Here is a 15091-nt window from a genome sequence, read left to right on the forward strand (position 1 = left end):
AAGCAATAACAGAAGTGCCCTTAGGTTGTTGTGAGGATGAAACCAGTTAATACAAGTAAAGAATGTAAAACAGAATGAACACTAATGAACTTTTAATTATTGTTATTTGAGTGCTCTCCCTGTGTCAGGTGCTTTTCTAGGTCCTGGGTACTTTGAATACTTATCACTATCTGGAAAGCCTCTTGTCGTTTGGATCCCTGATACCATAAGGAACATTTCTCTCAAGTCCTTCATAACTGAGAAGAACAAATACACTCTCATTAGTACGTTCAGGTTCTACTTAAAGAGACCCAGAAGCCTGTCCACAATGATATGACTGAATAGAGCACTGTGACCTTTAATGAAAGAAAGAGAATTTAAGACTGTTGATTGCTAAAAATATACTGATTCTTACTCTTCTGTGTTTCTATTCCCTGACAAAGAAATATACGAGAGTTTAGAAAAATTCGAACTGGGAGATGCAGATTCAAAATCAGAGTTCAACCCTAGAGTCCACTTAACTCTTAACCTCAGTTTTCTCCATATAAAATGAGGATAATGCCTACTTTGCATGGGTATAGTACAAATTAAATGAGAAAGAATCTAAGAGAGTGTCTGGAGTATTAGAGGCATTCTATAAATCTTAGATGAATGAATGAAGAGCAAAATATAATTAAAGAGGCCTTTAAATATAAAAGGGAGCACTGGGGCCCAGCACAAATGTTTTCAATGAACTATTATAAAATCAAATCTTTACTTTCACCATTTGCTAAATTTTTTTTCAAGGCATAAGAATTTTTTCTTAAATTTTTTACTAGGCATAAGAAGGGCCTTAATCTCATCTTGCCAGATAAATATCCAGAAACGTCTTACACTGAAGAGCTATTTCTGGCCTTAAGGTATTTTTCATACACAGTTGATCCTTGAACAACGAGGTGGTTAGGAGCACTGACATCGACACAGTCAGAAATCCACATATAACTTTTAACTCCCCAGAAACTTAACTAGTAGCCCACTGCTAACCTGAAGACTTACTGATAACATAAACAGTCAATTAACACATATTTTGTATATGTATTATAGACTGTATTCTTATAATGAAGCTAAAGAAAATGTTACTAAGAAAATCATAAGTGGGGCACCTGGGTGGCTCAGTCGGTTAAGTGCCTGCCTTCTACTCAGGTCATGGTACCGGAGTCCCAGGATCGAGTCCCAAGTCCGGCTCCCCACTCAGCAGGGAGTCTGCTTCTCTTTCTGACCCTCCTCCCTCTTGTGCTCCTCTTTTACTCTCTCAAATAAATAAAAATCTTTAAAAGAAAGAAAGAAAGAAAGAGAAAGAAAGAAAGAAAGAAAGAAAAAGAAAGAAAGAAAGAAAGAAAGAAAGAAAGAAAGAAAGAAAGAAAGAAAGAAAGAAATACATTTACACTATTGTACTGGATTTATTGAAAAAAGCACCTGTGCAGCTCAGACCTATGTTGTTCAAGGTTCAACTGTATATGGTCATTTAAGAGACGATGGCAGAGAGCAAGGCAAAGATGCCCACTCTACCCACAATTATTTAACATTACACTGAAAATATGAGCTAATGCAATGAGACAGGAGAACTCAAAAGAGGCTTCAGAATCAGAAAAGAAAAAAAAAGAATTAGAAAATAAGTAGAACTACCTTGAAATAAGGGTACACCTGGACAACCTAAGAGAATCAATGGCAAGACTAGTTCAACCTACTGGAATCGATTAGGCTAAATCATAAGCTATTTCAGCAAGGTAGCCGGCTGTAAAATGAACAGACAGAAGTCAATAGTTTTTAATATCCACGAACAATAACCAGACAGAAGACCTGATGGCAGAGAGAATACCATTTTAAGAGTAACAAAGAAAATCAGAAAATTAGGTATAAGTCTACCACAAAAAGTGCAAAACCTGCAGGAGGGAAACTGGAAAACATTCCTACACAAAAGCCACAAAAGATACTTGATCAAATGGGAAAGCACCCTGCTTAAATTATGCATTTATAAACTAGACAAGTTAATACAAAAGTTCAGCTTGAGTTCTCATGGAAAAAGAAACGTGAAAGAAGAGCTAGAAACACAGAAAAAGAAAAGCTATAATAAGAAGCCCACCCATATGAAACTGTTGTGTGAGGCCTCCATAAGTAAAACAATGAGGTCATAGAACATGGATATACTGAAAGTGGAACAGACTAGACTGTCCAGAATAGACCCCAGCACTGCGTCACAGACGTGGCAGCGCAGCTCAAACCACTGGAGCAAAAAAATCAACTTTTCGGTAAATGAGACAACCGAGTAGCCACTTGGAAAAAGATAAAACGAGATCCATCCTTTATCTTATTTACAAGAATAAAGTGCAGATACATCGGAAATCTAAATGTAAAGCATGAAACCATGCAAGTCCTACAGGAAGGCACGGGATGCTATATAGCTACCCCCAAAAACGAAAAGAAAGAAAAAAAAGAAAGACTGATATGAGCTGATATGGAATAACTTTAAGGATATACTGTTATGTGAAAAAAAAAAAAAAAGCAAAGTGTCCTACATGAGTATACATAGATGAAAGAAGGAGAAATAAGAAAAATGTACCTACATCTGTTTATTTTTGTTTATTTGGTTTTGGTTTGGGTTTTTTCTTTCTTTTTTTTTTTTTTTGCAATAGTGCATTTGCACATCTCCCATCCCAGCATTTGTGCTGTTGTCATACAGTTTGCTTTCACATATGTTATACATTCCACAACGCATTGTAATTCATTTTGCTTAAACAGTTTTTTTGAATTTCTTTTTAGCTGAAGTATAGCTGACATACAATATTATGTTAGTTTCAGGTGCACAACATAGTTTCGACATCTATATACATTGCAAAATGCTCACCACCATAAGTGTAGTTACTGTCACCTTATAAATTATTACAGTATTATTAACTGTATTCCTATGCTGTACCTCACATCCCTGTGACTTACTTATTTTGTAACTGGAAGATTGTGCCTCTTAATCCTCTTCACCGATTTATATCAAAAAAGAAGAAGAAGAAGAAGAGGGATAAAGGAACATCTTCTCTGGCTTTGTTTTTGTACTCCAAATTTTCCTTGGACAAACTGACTTATTTTGTAACTTGAATAAACCAGAAACCAGTAAGATTGGTTACCTACAGAGGGCAGGGAGGAATCAGACATTTGTCCATATATAACTTTCTGGATAGTTTTGACTTTTGGAACCATGTTAATGCTTTACATATTCAAAAAAAATGAAATTAACAAAGAGGGAAGTTGAACACTGAAATAGAAAACAAACAGAAACAAATCAACCTTACTGTATCTTAAGTAATATAACTTCTCTAAAAGTTTCTCTGGGGAATGAACCTTAGAAACTTTTGAACACAGTAATTTTGTACAGCTTTACTGACATTGACTTAAACTACAGATATTTAAAATGTGCAATATGATGATTTTTAACATATGAGAATACCTGTGAGCAGAGTATTTTAAGTATATGCCCTCAATCTAAAGACAGAGGGAACTGTAAACAAATACTAAACTCTATTAGCAGTTTGGCTTTTCACAGTGGTATGGGTTAGCAATTCTGACACTGTTTTGTGTATAGTGGAGATGAGCAAATGACCAAATATATTGAAGAGAATGATTAGATTAGATTAAAGAAGGAAATTACAAATATGGAATGGGAGACTAGAATTACCTCTTTAGTGGCAGACTGCAATCAAAGTTGTAAGTATAAACCCTTGATTATTAACATAAATACATAGACAGATATAGATTGTGTGTATACATGATAGAAATGTGTATTAGGGGGAAATGCTAGCAATTACTGAATTTGAGTAAAGGGAATATAGAACTTCTTTATACTGCTTCAGAATTTCTCTATAAGGTTGAAATTATGTAAAAATTTAAAAGTCCCAAAAATGAAAATGCAACTAATGGTGCTCTTCATTGTCAATGCAAACACAAAAGAAAATCCTTAACCCACGGAGCACACAGCTCTGGAGGAAAGGATCCAGGGTGTGACAGTCACTAAGTAGTTTGCCTGCCCCGTGTCACACGCCCTCTAGCAGCCAGACAGAATGCCACATCACCTGGGAAACTATAAATGCCGTATGCCGTGCTGTTTATGGGGGCAGCTGTGAGTCCTCGGAGCAGGAATAATGATGGGCAGTGTTTCTCTGATTCCCCACCAGTGAGGCTTAGCTGAGTAGTACAGGAACTTTTGCAGAGTGGGAATGTTCCAGAACCCATTGGCATTTATATGGATGACCCTGGGGTCTAACTACTCCTTAAAGAATAAACTGACATGTGTTCAGCAATCAAGAACAAATAGATGTTTGTTTAAAATATGTTTATTATCCTGTGCCAGTCCTTGTGGTACGTACCAGGGGAATCCAAAGCTAGGGTTCTGTGTCCTCAAGGAAAATTTGGAATGCAAGAATAAAGCCAGGGAAGATGTTCCTTTTTTTCAGGCTAGAGGGCCACAGTGAATGCACAATGAAAGGATTTCAGAGCTCAGAAGAGGGAGGGAATAAAGGCATGAAGAAATTTTCCTAAAGGATAGGCCAAGAGAGTTTGAGAAAGCATTGGGACGTAAGGGACAGTCTCACTCATTGTAGGAGGCTTGATCCTCAGCCTTGATAATGGGGCATCTGCTAGCTGGTTATTTGTTTTCCCACTGGCAACACCATCCCCTTCTCTAAATCCTGTTGCCTCCTTAATGAAAGAAACCAAGGAATTTGTAGTCTGGTAAAAACCTTAGAAGTGAGATATCTAAGGGTTACTCCAAACTATGAAATTTGAATCACCGAAAAGGAATTATCTAGCAAAGGGTATGTAGTTTTAGTAGTATGTATGGTCCCAGCTTGGTTTAAAAAAGTAGATAATACTTTCATTTGATAGATAAGATAGACAATAGATAGATGATTGCTAGATAGATAGATAGATGATGATAGATGATAGATAGATAGATAGATAGATAGATAGATAGATAGATAGATAGATGATAGATAGATGATAGACAGATGATAGATGATAGATAGATAGATAGATAGATAGATAGATAGATAGATAGATGATAGATAGATAGATAGATGATAGATAGATAGATGATAGATGATAGATAGATAGATAATAGATAGATGATAGATAGATGATAGATAGATAGATAGATAGATAGATGATAGATGATAGACAGATGATAGATGATAGATAGATGATAGATAGATGATAGATAGATAGATAGATGATAGATAGATAGATAGATAGATAGATGATAGATAGATGATAGACAGATGATAGATGATAGATAGATAGATAGATGATAGATAGATGATAGATAGATAGATAGATAGATAGATAGATAGATAGATAGATGATAGATAGATGATAGATAGATAGATAGATGATAGATGATAGATAGATGATAGATAGATAGATAGATAGATAGATAGATAGATAGATGATAGACAGATGATAGATGATAAATAGATAGATGATAGATAGATGATAGACAGATGATAGATGATAGATAGATAGATAGATAGATAGATGATTAGATAGATAGATAGATAGATAGATAGATAGATAGATAGATACTGTGTGATTTGGAAAAATCACCATAACTCCCTGAACTTCAGTTTTCTCATCAACAAAACTGAGATAATACAATATGTCTTACAGAGTTGGAAAGAGACTTAAAAGAGAAGGGGCCTACCACATAATAGCTATTCAAGAAGGAAAATGGAATAGTCCTCTATTAAAAACACAGAATCATGTTGGGATTCCAAGAGAGATGTCTTAAATGGGCTCAAAAATTCAAAAGGGAGGGCATACAACAGAAGGTCTTATGCTTTAGTCTTTTAGGGACAATGGGATTATAGGAGTTTTTATATTCTTTTGGATGCTTTTCTTTCTAAAATTTTTCCTAAATCTCTAAGTGTTTCCTAAATTTTTTCTAAATTTCTAAAGTAAAAATTATTTGATAGAGGAACATACATTTGTTTTAATTTCAGAAAAGAAGGTATGCTACTTAACTCAAAGGACTTGCTTGTTTTTCTCGAAGTTGGTGTGGGACATGAATGACTGAGTCTGTCCATACTTTCCACAGTAGTACAACCAATAACGACCCACCCAGATTTTTCAAACAGCGGACTCGTGTGAGTGGGGCTCCACCAAAGGAATCCTCCCTTCACTGTCCTGAATGCCAGGACCTCAGGTAGGTCACTGAACTTCTTTTTTTTTTTTTTAATACTTTTTTATTTATTTTTTAATTTTTATAATAATTTTTTATTATGTTATGTTAGTCATCATATAGTACATCCTTAGTTTTTGATATAATGTTCCATGATTCATTATTTGCGTATAACACCAAGTGCTCCATACAATACATGCCCTCCTTAATACCCATCACCAGCCTATCCCAATCCCCCACTCCCATCCCATCTGAAGCCCTCAGTTTGTTTCCCAGAGTCCATAGTCTCTCATGATTCATTCCCCCTTCTGTTTACCCCCCCCTTCATTCTTCCCTTCCTTCTCCTACCAATCTTCCTGCTATCTCTTATGTTCCATAAATGAGTGAAACCATATAATTGTCTTTTTCTGCTTGACTTATTTCGCTTAGCATAATCTCCTCCAGTCCCGTCCATGTTGCTGCAAATGTTGGGTAACTGTTCTTTCTGATGGCTGAGTAATATTCCATTGTGTATATGGACCACATCTTCTTAATCCAGTCATCTGTTGAAGGGCATCTTGGCTCCTTCCACAATTTAGCTATTGTGGACAATGCTGCTATGAACATTGGGGTGCATATGGCCCTTCTCTTTACTACGTCTGTATCTTTGGGGTAAATACCCGGTAGTGCAATTGCTGGATCATAGGGTAGCTCTATTTTTAACTTTTTAAGGGACCTCCACACTGTTTTCCAAAGTGGCTGTACCAGCTCGCATTCCCACCAACAGTGTAAGAGGGATCCCCTTTCTCCACATCCTCTCCAACATTTGTTGTTTCTTGCCTTGTCAATTTTTGCCATTCTAACTGGCGTAAGGTGGTTTTGATTTGAATTTCCCTGATGGCTAATGATTTTGAACATTTTTTCATGTGTCTGTTAGCCATTTGTATGTCTTCATTTGTCACTGAACTTCTAAAAGAATCCAGGTTCCTTCCCGTAAGTACATCCGATCACCAGGAGAATCTGGCTCAGCAAGAGGTTCTGTAAAGCAGGCCTGAGCCTTCATGAGATCACTGTTTCCAAGAGACACACAGATGGGTGGTGGAGGGATTGGGGCTTTGGCTTCCTAGGACATGAGTACTTTTTCTCTCAGGAGATCATTCTGACTTAGCTCACCACTCCTCCCATGCCCTAAGTTTTCTGGAGCACAGGGTGTGTTTCAAAACATTGTGAAATAATGAAGACATCCTGTTCAATTACATTTTTTTTTTTTTACTGAAAGTACAGCCCCTCAAAAACTGACGGCCATCTAGGAAGTACAAAAATAACAAAGTGGAATGAGCCGGGGAGAAAGTAAACAAGAGAGTGTTGGTGAGCAGTAGTTAGAGAGGTGCACAGCCTCAGGGCTCCATGTTGAGCAGGTCTGCATGATGTGGGAGAGTGGACTTTAAATGCCATTACAGCGCTGTGGGCTAGAGATTATCCGATCCACCTCCCTTAATCTACAGATAAGGAAACCAAATCTCCCAAAGTGGAGTGGTTTACCTAAGGATGGAATAAATAGGTAAGTAAGAAGCAGAAGCAAGAGGAGAAGTCAGCCTTCTATTGCTATATAACAATATAAAACCTCACTGCCATTAGGGGCCCTAGGTCAAATATTTAATGCCTTCTCTTGGGAGCCCATTTGGCTGGATCTTTCTCCTGCACAGTCATGCTGCCTCCAGGGGAAATTCCTCAGAAAAGCCTGGAATGGCATCTGACCTACACCGAAACCAGAACTGTAGCATATTTTGTTCCCAACCTGCCTCCCTGCCTATGTCTGGATGACCTTGCATACCATGGTTTCTCAGACGTGAATGATTTTTCATAATGGTTTCTCCGCTCAATGCTAAGAGCAGCAGGTTTGGATTTACTGTGCATTTTTGCTCTTACGTTTCTCAACTCAATATGCACGACACACCAAAGTCTATCACAATTATCAGTGTCGGAGATCTCTCCTCTCACCTCGTCCTCATTTAGGAATCTACAACAGATGAAATCTGCTTTATATTTTCTAGGTAAATAAGGAAAAGATAACAAGGGGACGTCACCTCCAAGAAATCTCAGGCACAACAGAAAATTCCTCCACATTTTTTGTTTCAGGGTCCGCAACTCCATTTGGCCTGTGTTACGTAGCATTAAGAGAAGAAAGATCCCAGTATCTCAGTGAAGGTCTCTGATGGTGCCAGATGGCTTGGCCTCCCAACTGAGTGACAAAAATGTGGTCTCAAAACTTACTTGGGTCCTCAGAGCTGCTGGGTAATTATTTCCTGTGTCCCTCAACAGCATTCATTGATGCTTAGCATACTGTGATGAGTATGTAGAGTATAAGAGCATGGACTCAGAAGCCAGAGAGCATGAGTTTGAGTCCCAGCACTGCAGTTACTTAGCTGAATGATCCTAGATGAGTTCACTGATGTCTCTGTCTCTTCCTATCTGTAAAATGAAGATCATAGTGGGACCCACCACTAGTTTTGCTGTGGGGATCAATATTTTTAAAGTGCTTAGAACAGTTTCTGACTCAGAATAAAAGGTCTGTACGTTTTTGTTTCATTTAAAAATACTATTCCCTAAGTTTGGCTTTCTGGGTATGAGGTATTGGGAATTGAAGGGTGTGGCAGACATGCTCTAAGGGGACACCCATGATTCCTTCCTCCTGGATTGTATAATCCCTTCCCCTTGAGTGTGGCAAGGACCTGTGACTTGCATCTAACTCACAGAATAAGGAGAAGGTGATGGGTGTCGCTCCCGTAAATATGCTATGCTGTATGACAAAGGTAACGGGTCCCATAATCGGGCTACGTTAAGACTTCTTGCTAGAAGGCTCACGTTCACTTTGGCTGGGCCTTAAAGAAACAAACTGCCATGAAGCGAACTGCCTACAGAGAGGGCCACGTGGCAGGGAACTTCATGCATCTTCTAGGAGCTGACAGTGGCCTGGAGCCAACAAAAATGGAAACAAACAAATCCCCTGAAGTTTGCAGTCCTACAGCACAAGGAAATAATTCCGTTCCATTCCAGCCTCCGGATGAGCATGCAGCCCAGTAAGACCCGGAAGCAGAAAATCCAGCTCAGCCCTGGCCCATATGCTGACTTCAGCCCTTATGAGAGACCCTGAGCCAGAAACTGCAGAGGTTGAAGAAAAACACAACCATTCTGACGGGTCTCACTTTACGTTCATAACCACCACGTGAATACTGTATATTGTACTTTCCTAGTCTGCTCTTGTCGCCTTTCTTCTAGGTGACCATTTCACACGTGTTCTCCCTCAGAACTCTATGATAACCTCCCCCACACTCACTCTCAGCAGATATCCTTGCAACTCGTCATTGAAAAAACTGAGAACTTGCCCAAGCTCCAGCCACCCCATCCGTCCATCTCCCTCTATCTGTACCCATATTTTTATCTTATCTCTAAGTATTTGGAATACATGGTCCACAGTCCAATCCCTCTACTTATGAGCTACGGCCCATCTCCTCTTGCCCACCCGAAGGTATCACTCCAGTACTTGGCTTGCTAAAAGATATCTCAAAATTAACATGTCTAACTGAATCCTGATCTATTCCTATTTTCCCACCTCATCCCACTTCTTTCAGTCTTCCTTACCTCTGTATTTCCTCCATGCTTATGGTTGCTCGGGCCAAAAACCTTAGACTCATCCTTGGCACCTTCTCTCATCCCAGATCCAATCTACATGTGTCCCACAGGCTCTGTCTTCAGCAGGTACTCAGGGTCCTACCAGTTCTCACCACTACTTTCCCTCATCCTAGTCTAGTCACCATCATCGCTTCCCTGGATCATGGCAGTAGCCTCCCAGCAGGACTCCTTGTTTCTACCCTTACCCCTCTCCAGCCCATTCTCAATGGAGCAGTCAGAATGATCTCTGGGGTTACATCACTCCTCTGCTCAAAAACCTCTACTGGCTTCTCATCTCAGTTGGAGTAAAGTGCAAAATCGTCAAACAACCCACAAGGTCCAACAGGGTCACCCACACACACACACACTTCTCTCCCTAACTCCTCCCTTTGTACTTTCCATATCCTGCCCTGCTTCACCCAGACCCGAGCTGCACTGGAGCTTAGAATCGGTCCTGAGAGCAGTGGGAAGCTTCTGGTGAGTTCTGTAAGCCATGCTTCTATCTTCTCTGCCTTTAATACGGAACAAAAGATGGAAGATGTCACAGCCTGTGCACCCTATGGGCATCAGTCTCTTATATCATAAAATTGTTGTGATGAGCCTTGCAGCCTCTAGCAAGGGCACAAATTCCCCTTTGCATAGCTGGTATTGCTTGGGACCCCTTTCTTATTTTCCTTTTTGGGGTGGAAAAAAAGATTAAAAGCAGAAAATTCAAATACTGGACATTTTAAATATTTTTAGAAGCTCTTCTTAATTTTATCATGTAAGTATTATAAACATTAAAATTGGGAATGAACAAAAGAGAGAAGGAAAGAAGGGAAGGAAGCAGGGAGGAGGGAAGGACGGGAGAGATGGGAGAGGGAGAGAGGAAGGAGGGAAGACATGGATAGAGACAAAAGGAAAAGAAAATCACCCCCAAGGGCCTGCCATATAAAACAGTTCCTATTCCCAGTTATGATTTCTAAGTACTTTTTGAACTCCAACACCCCAACCCTGCCCAGGATTGGGAGGAGCAGCACCTTCTCAGACATAATTTCGTGCAGCTCATCACGCCCTGCCCCAGCCGAGCTCACTTCTCACCCACAAGTCTTAGAACAGACATCCTGGAGTCTGCTTGTGAACCCACGACTTTGCTGGCATTTCACGCAAGTAACTGACTAGACTTGTCTTGGCCATAAGGCTGCTATTAAAAGAGATTCTGGTTCTTCTCTTGATAAGAAAAGAATAAATTCAGTTGCACTGTATTTTTAGCAGTTATAATGAATAAGTGATAACATATAAATGGGATACCCAATATGGAATAAATCCTTTTGGGGCACCTGGCTGGCTCGGTTGGTGGAGCATGCAACTCTCGATCTCAGGGTTGTGAGTTCAAGCCCCACATTGGATGTAGAGATTACTTAAAATTTTGAATTTAAATTTTAAAAAACCAGAATAAATCCTTTTGATTGAAGTGAACATACAAAGTCTTCCACTCACAAGAACCCCTGACTAAATTACATGATGATTCAATTCCACTGATATCCCTTTGAGCTTTTTAAAGATTGGTGTGGCGGTGCCTGGGTGGCACAGTGGGCTGAGCGTCCGACTCTTGGTTTCAGCTCAGGTCCTGACCTCAGGGTTGTGGGATCAATGGGCTCCTCCCTCAGCATGGAGTCTGGTTGAGATTCTCTCTTTCTCCCCTCTGCCCCTCCCCCCAATAAATAAATAGATAGACAGATAGATAGATATTGTTGTGTCCTTTATTTATATATCTGGTGCTGCATATGCTATCCTGTTCATATTAGGTTTTATTACCTCTATTTTGTAAAGCTGGGATATTTTGCTTAGAGGTCTTATTTTATTAAATAACTGTTTAAAGATTACTATTTGTTATTAGCCACAGAAGACAACAGTTGTAGGCCACGATTTAGTACACAGAAATAGTAATTTGTGGAAAAATAATTTAGAACTATGAAAATATAAATGGAACTTTGCACATGGCAGTTGGTGATTCACCTGATTATAGCTGGTTTGGATTATTTTTAGGATGAAGAAAGCAAGCATCAAATTAACAAACTGTGTGAAATATTTCCAATTGTGTGCTTGAAAGTTTTCTGACCACAAAAATTAAGAACATCTTCTAGTAATCATTCTGTCCATTTTTCCCATCACCCATTCTCTTCACAATTAATCCGGTAAAAGTGCTGACGAGCTATATCCTAAACATGATTTATTGTTCCAAGACTGGCAGATTTCTAAATTATCAATATTACATATATTGACAACAGTTGATACGCACAGCAAAGTACATTTCAGACAAATTTAGCCCAATATTTGCTTCAGTAATGTATGCAAATCCTTTAGTAATTTATAAACTAAACTATAGATAAATTTCCATGATTTCTTAGATGCTTGGAAATATTAAGGGACTTCTGCAAGGTGCTCTTCACTTTCCCTGTGGATTCTCCCCTCTGCCGTCCCCTCCTTTCGGCCTGCCCTACGCCCTTCATGATTTCCTGAAGCAGGCCTGCTAGCAACGACTTCTCTAAGTCTTTCTTAATCCGGGGATATTTTTAATGTGCCTTCAGTTTTTGAGGCCTAGTTCTCCCTCATATGAAGGTCACCCATTTATTTCTGAGCAAATTTGCTGATTCTACAGACAGTGCCACTGGATGTGGGTTTCTCGCTTTCTGCCCAGATCAATGCAGCTCCCTCCGGCAGTGAGGCTGCTGCTGTGCCCAGCCAGCCCCACCTCCGTGGCAGTGACACGCCAGTGGGGCTGGGGGAAGCATCCTGTGCAAGAAGACTGTGGTTGTTCACTGTGTGTGCAGAAGTTCGAGTTCAGCAGTCTCATAAATACATGCTCCTTAATTTGCGGTCTGTGCTCTTTCACCAGAGCCCTGAAATACTTGTTTTTTCAACATTCTTGCCCCGTTTTATCGTTGTTTTTTGAGGGAGAGGATTTGCTGCCAGAAGGGCTGTCTTGGATTCAAACAGAATAGATTCTCAAAGGGCTGAATCTTAGAACAGCCCTTGATTGGTAATTTTGGCAGCTGGAGGCAGCAGTGGTAATGGTCCTATCTTATCAAAGAAGTTTATTGCTCTAGACGGTCTCATTGTTACCTAATTTTTCCTGCTGGAAGTTTAGCCAGTTCCTTTTTTACCAGAGATTAAAGGGACTTGTATTTACTGAGCATGTACTAGGGTACCGGCCTGATATATTCTCACATGTACGATTTCTCTTTAAAATAATGATTTTAGGGGCTCAGTCATTTAGGGTGGCTCAGTCATTAGGCATCTGCCTTCGGCTCAGGGCGTGATCCCGGCCTTCTGGGATCCAGCCCCACATTGGGCTCCTCCACTGGGAGCCTGCTTCTTCCTCTCCCACTCCCCCTGCTTGTGTTCCCTCTCTCGCTGGCTGTCTCTCTGTGTCAAATAAATAAATAAAATCTTTAAAAATAAATAAATAAAAAATAAAAAATAATAACATAAAATAATGATTTTAGGCTCTTTATAACAATAATTGCAACATGTGCTTGTTTTTGAAAATTTGACAAATACAGAAAAGAGTCCCCTCTCCAGAAACATTTTATAATGTCACCTAGAGAAAGACATACTCAACACTATAGTCTATTTTCCCCTGCCCCTCCCCTCTCTGTGTGTGTGTGTGCCTATGTGCCTGTTGTGATATTAGCTGTAGAGGGTGAGAAATAAATCTACAGCTTTCCTTGCAAGATCATTGCCCTGCCCTCAGGAGACGTATCTAGAAAAAAGCTGCCACGGCCAATGTCAAAGAGGTTACAGCCTGTGTTCTCTTCTAGGATTTTTATGGTTTCAGGTGTCACAGTTAGGTCTTTCGTCCATTTTGAATTCATTTTGGTGTGTGGTGTAAGAAAGTGGTCCAGTTTCATTCTTTGGCATGCTGCTGCCCGGTCTTCCCAACACCATTTGTTGAAAAGATGGCCTTTTTCCCATTGCATGTTCTTGCCTCCTTTGTTGAAGAGCAATTGATCGTATAATCATGGGTTTATTTCTGGGCTCTCTTTTCTGCTTCATTGATCTATGTATCTATTTTTTATGCCAGTACCTTGATGTTTTGCTTTCTACAGCTTTGTAATATAACTTGAAGTCCGGAATTGTGATGTCTTCAGGTTTGCTTTTCTTTATCAAGATTGCTTTGGCTATTCAGGGTCTTTCATGGTTCCATACAAATATTACAATTGTTTGTTCAAGCTCCGTGAAAAATGCTGTTGGGATTTTGATACATATTAAATGTGTAGATTGCTTTGGGTAGTATAGATGTTTTAACAATGTTTGTTCTTCCAATCCAAGAGCATGGAACGTCTTTCCATTTCTTTGCGTCCTCTTTAATTTTTTTCATCAATATTTTATAGTTTTCAGAGTACAGGTCTTTCACCTCTTTGGTTAGGTTCATTCCTAGGCATCTTATTATTTTTGGTGCAATTGTAAATGGAAAGGAAACAATAAACAAAACTAAAAGATAACCTACTGAATGGGAGAAGATATTGACAAAGGGTATATCCAATAAAGGGTTAGCATCCAAAATATATAAGGAACTTATAAAACTCAACACCCAAAAAACAATTAATCCAATTTAAAAATGGGCAGAAGTCATGAACAAACATTTCTCCGAAGAAGACATCCAGATGACCAACAGATACATGAAAAGAGCCTCCACATCCCTCAGCATCAGGGTAATGGAAATCAAAGCCACAATGAGATACCACCTCGCACCAGTCAGAATGGAGAAAATCAAGCACACAAGAAACAACGAGGATTGGTGAGGATGAGGGTAACCCTTGTGCACTGCTGGTGGGAATGCAAACTGGTACAGCCACTCTGGAAAACAGTACGGAGGTTCCTCAAAAAGTTAAAAAAATAAAACTACTCTAAGATCCAGTGATTGCACTGCTGACTATTTACCCAAAGAATATAAGAGCACTAATTCAAAGGGATACATACACCCCTATGTTTATAGCAACATTATTTACAGTCGCCAAGATAGGACAGCAGTCCATGTCCATCAGCTGATGAATGAATAAAGATGTGGTGTATGTATATAATGGAATATCCCTCAGCCATCAGGAAGAAATTTGCCATTTGCAATGGCATGGATGGAGCCAGAGAGTATCATGCTAAGCGCAATAGGTAAGAGAAAGACAAATACCACACGATTTCACTCATATGTGGAATGTAAGAAACAAAACAGATAAGCAAAGAGAAAAAGAGAGAGACACAAACCAAGAAACAAACTCT

At 39.4% G+C, this 15091-nt stretch overlaps 1 long non-coding RNA gene across 7 annotated transcripts in view; it reads left to right on the forward strand.

Moving 5' to 3' along the window:
- Positions 1 to 10210: 10210 nt before the first annotated feature.
- Positions 10211 to 15091, forward strand: part of LOC113268671 (uncharacterized) — a 50934-nt gene continuing 46053 nt past the window's right edge. For 4 of the 7 annotated variants that reach the window (XR_008960286.1, XR_006411495.3, XR_006411494.3 and 1 more), the window contains exon 1: positions 10211 to 10309. This is a non-coding gene — a long non-coding RNA (uncharacterized LOC113268671). The remainder of the gene's footprint in view (positions 10310 to 15091) is intronic. The other 3 variants (XR_007191317.2, XR_008960287.1, XR_006411497.3) reach the window with 2 other exon arrangements.

Source organism: Ursus arctos, unplaced genomic scaffold, assembly GCF_023065955.2.
Source record: "Ursus arctos isolate Adak ecotype North America unplaced genomic scaffold, UrsArc2.0 scaffold_2, whole genome shotgun sequence".
In the NCBI taxonomy this organism is placed as follows: Eukaryota; Metazoa; Chordata; class Mammalia; order Carnivora; family Ursidae; genus Ursus; species Ursus arctos.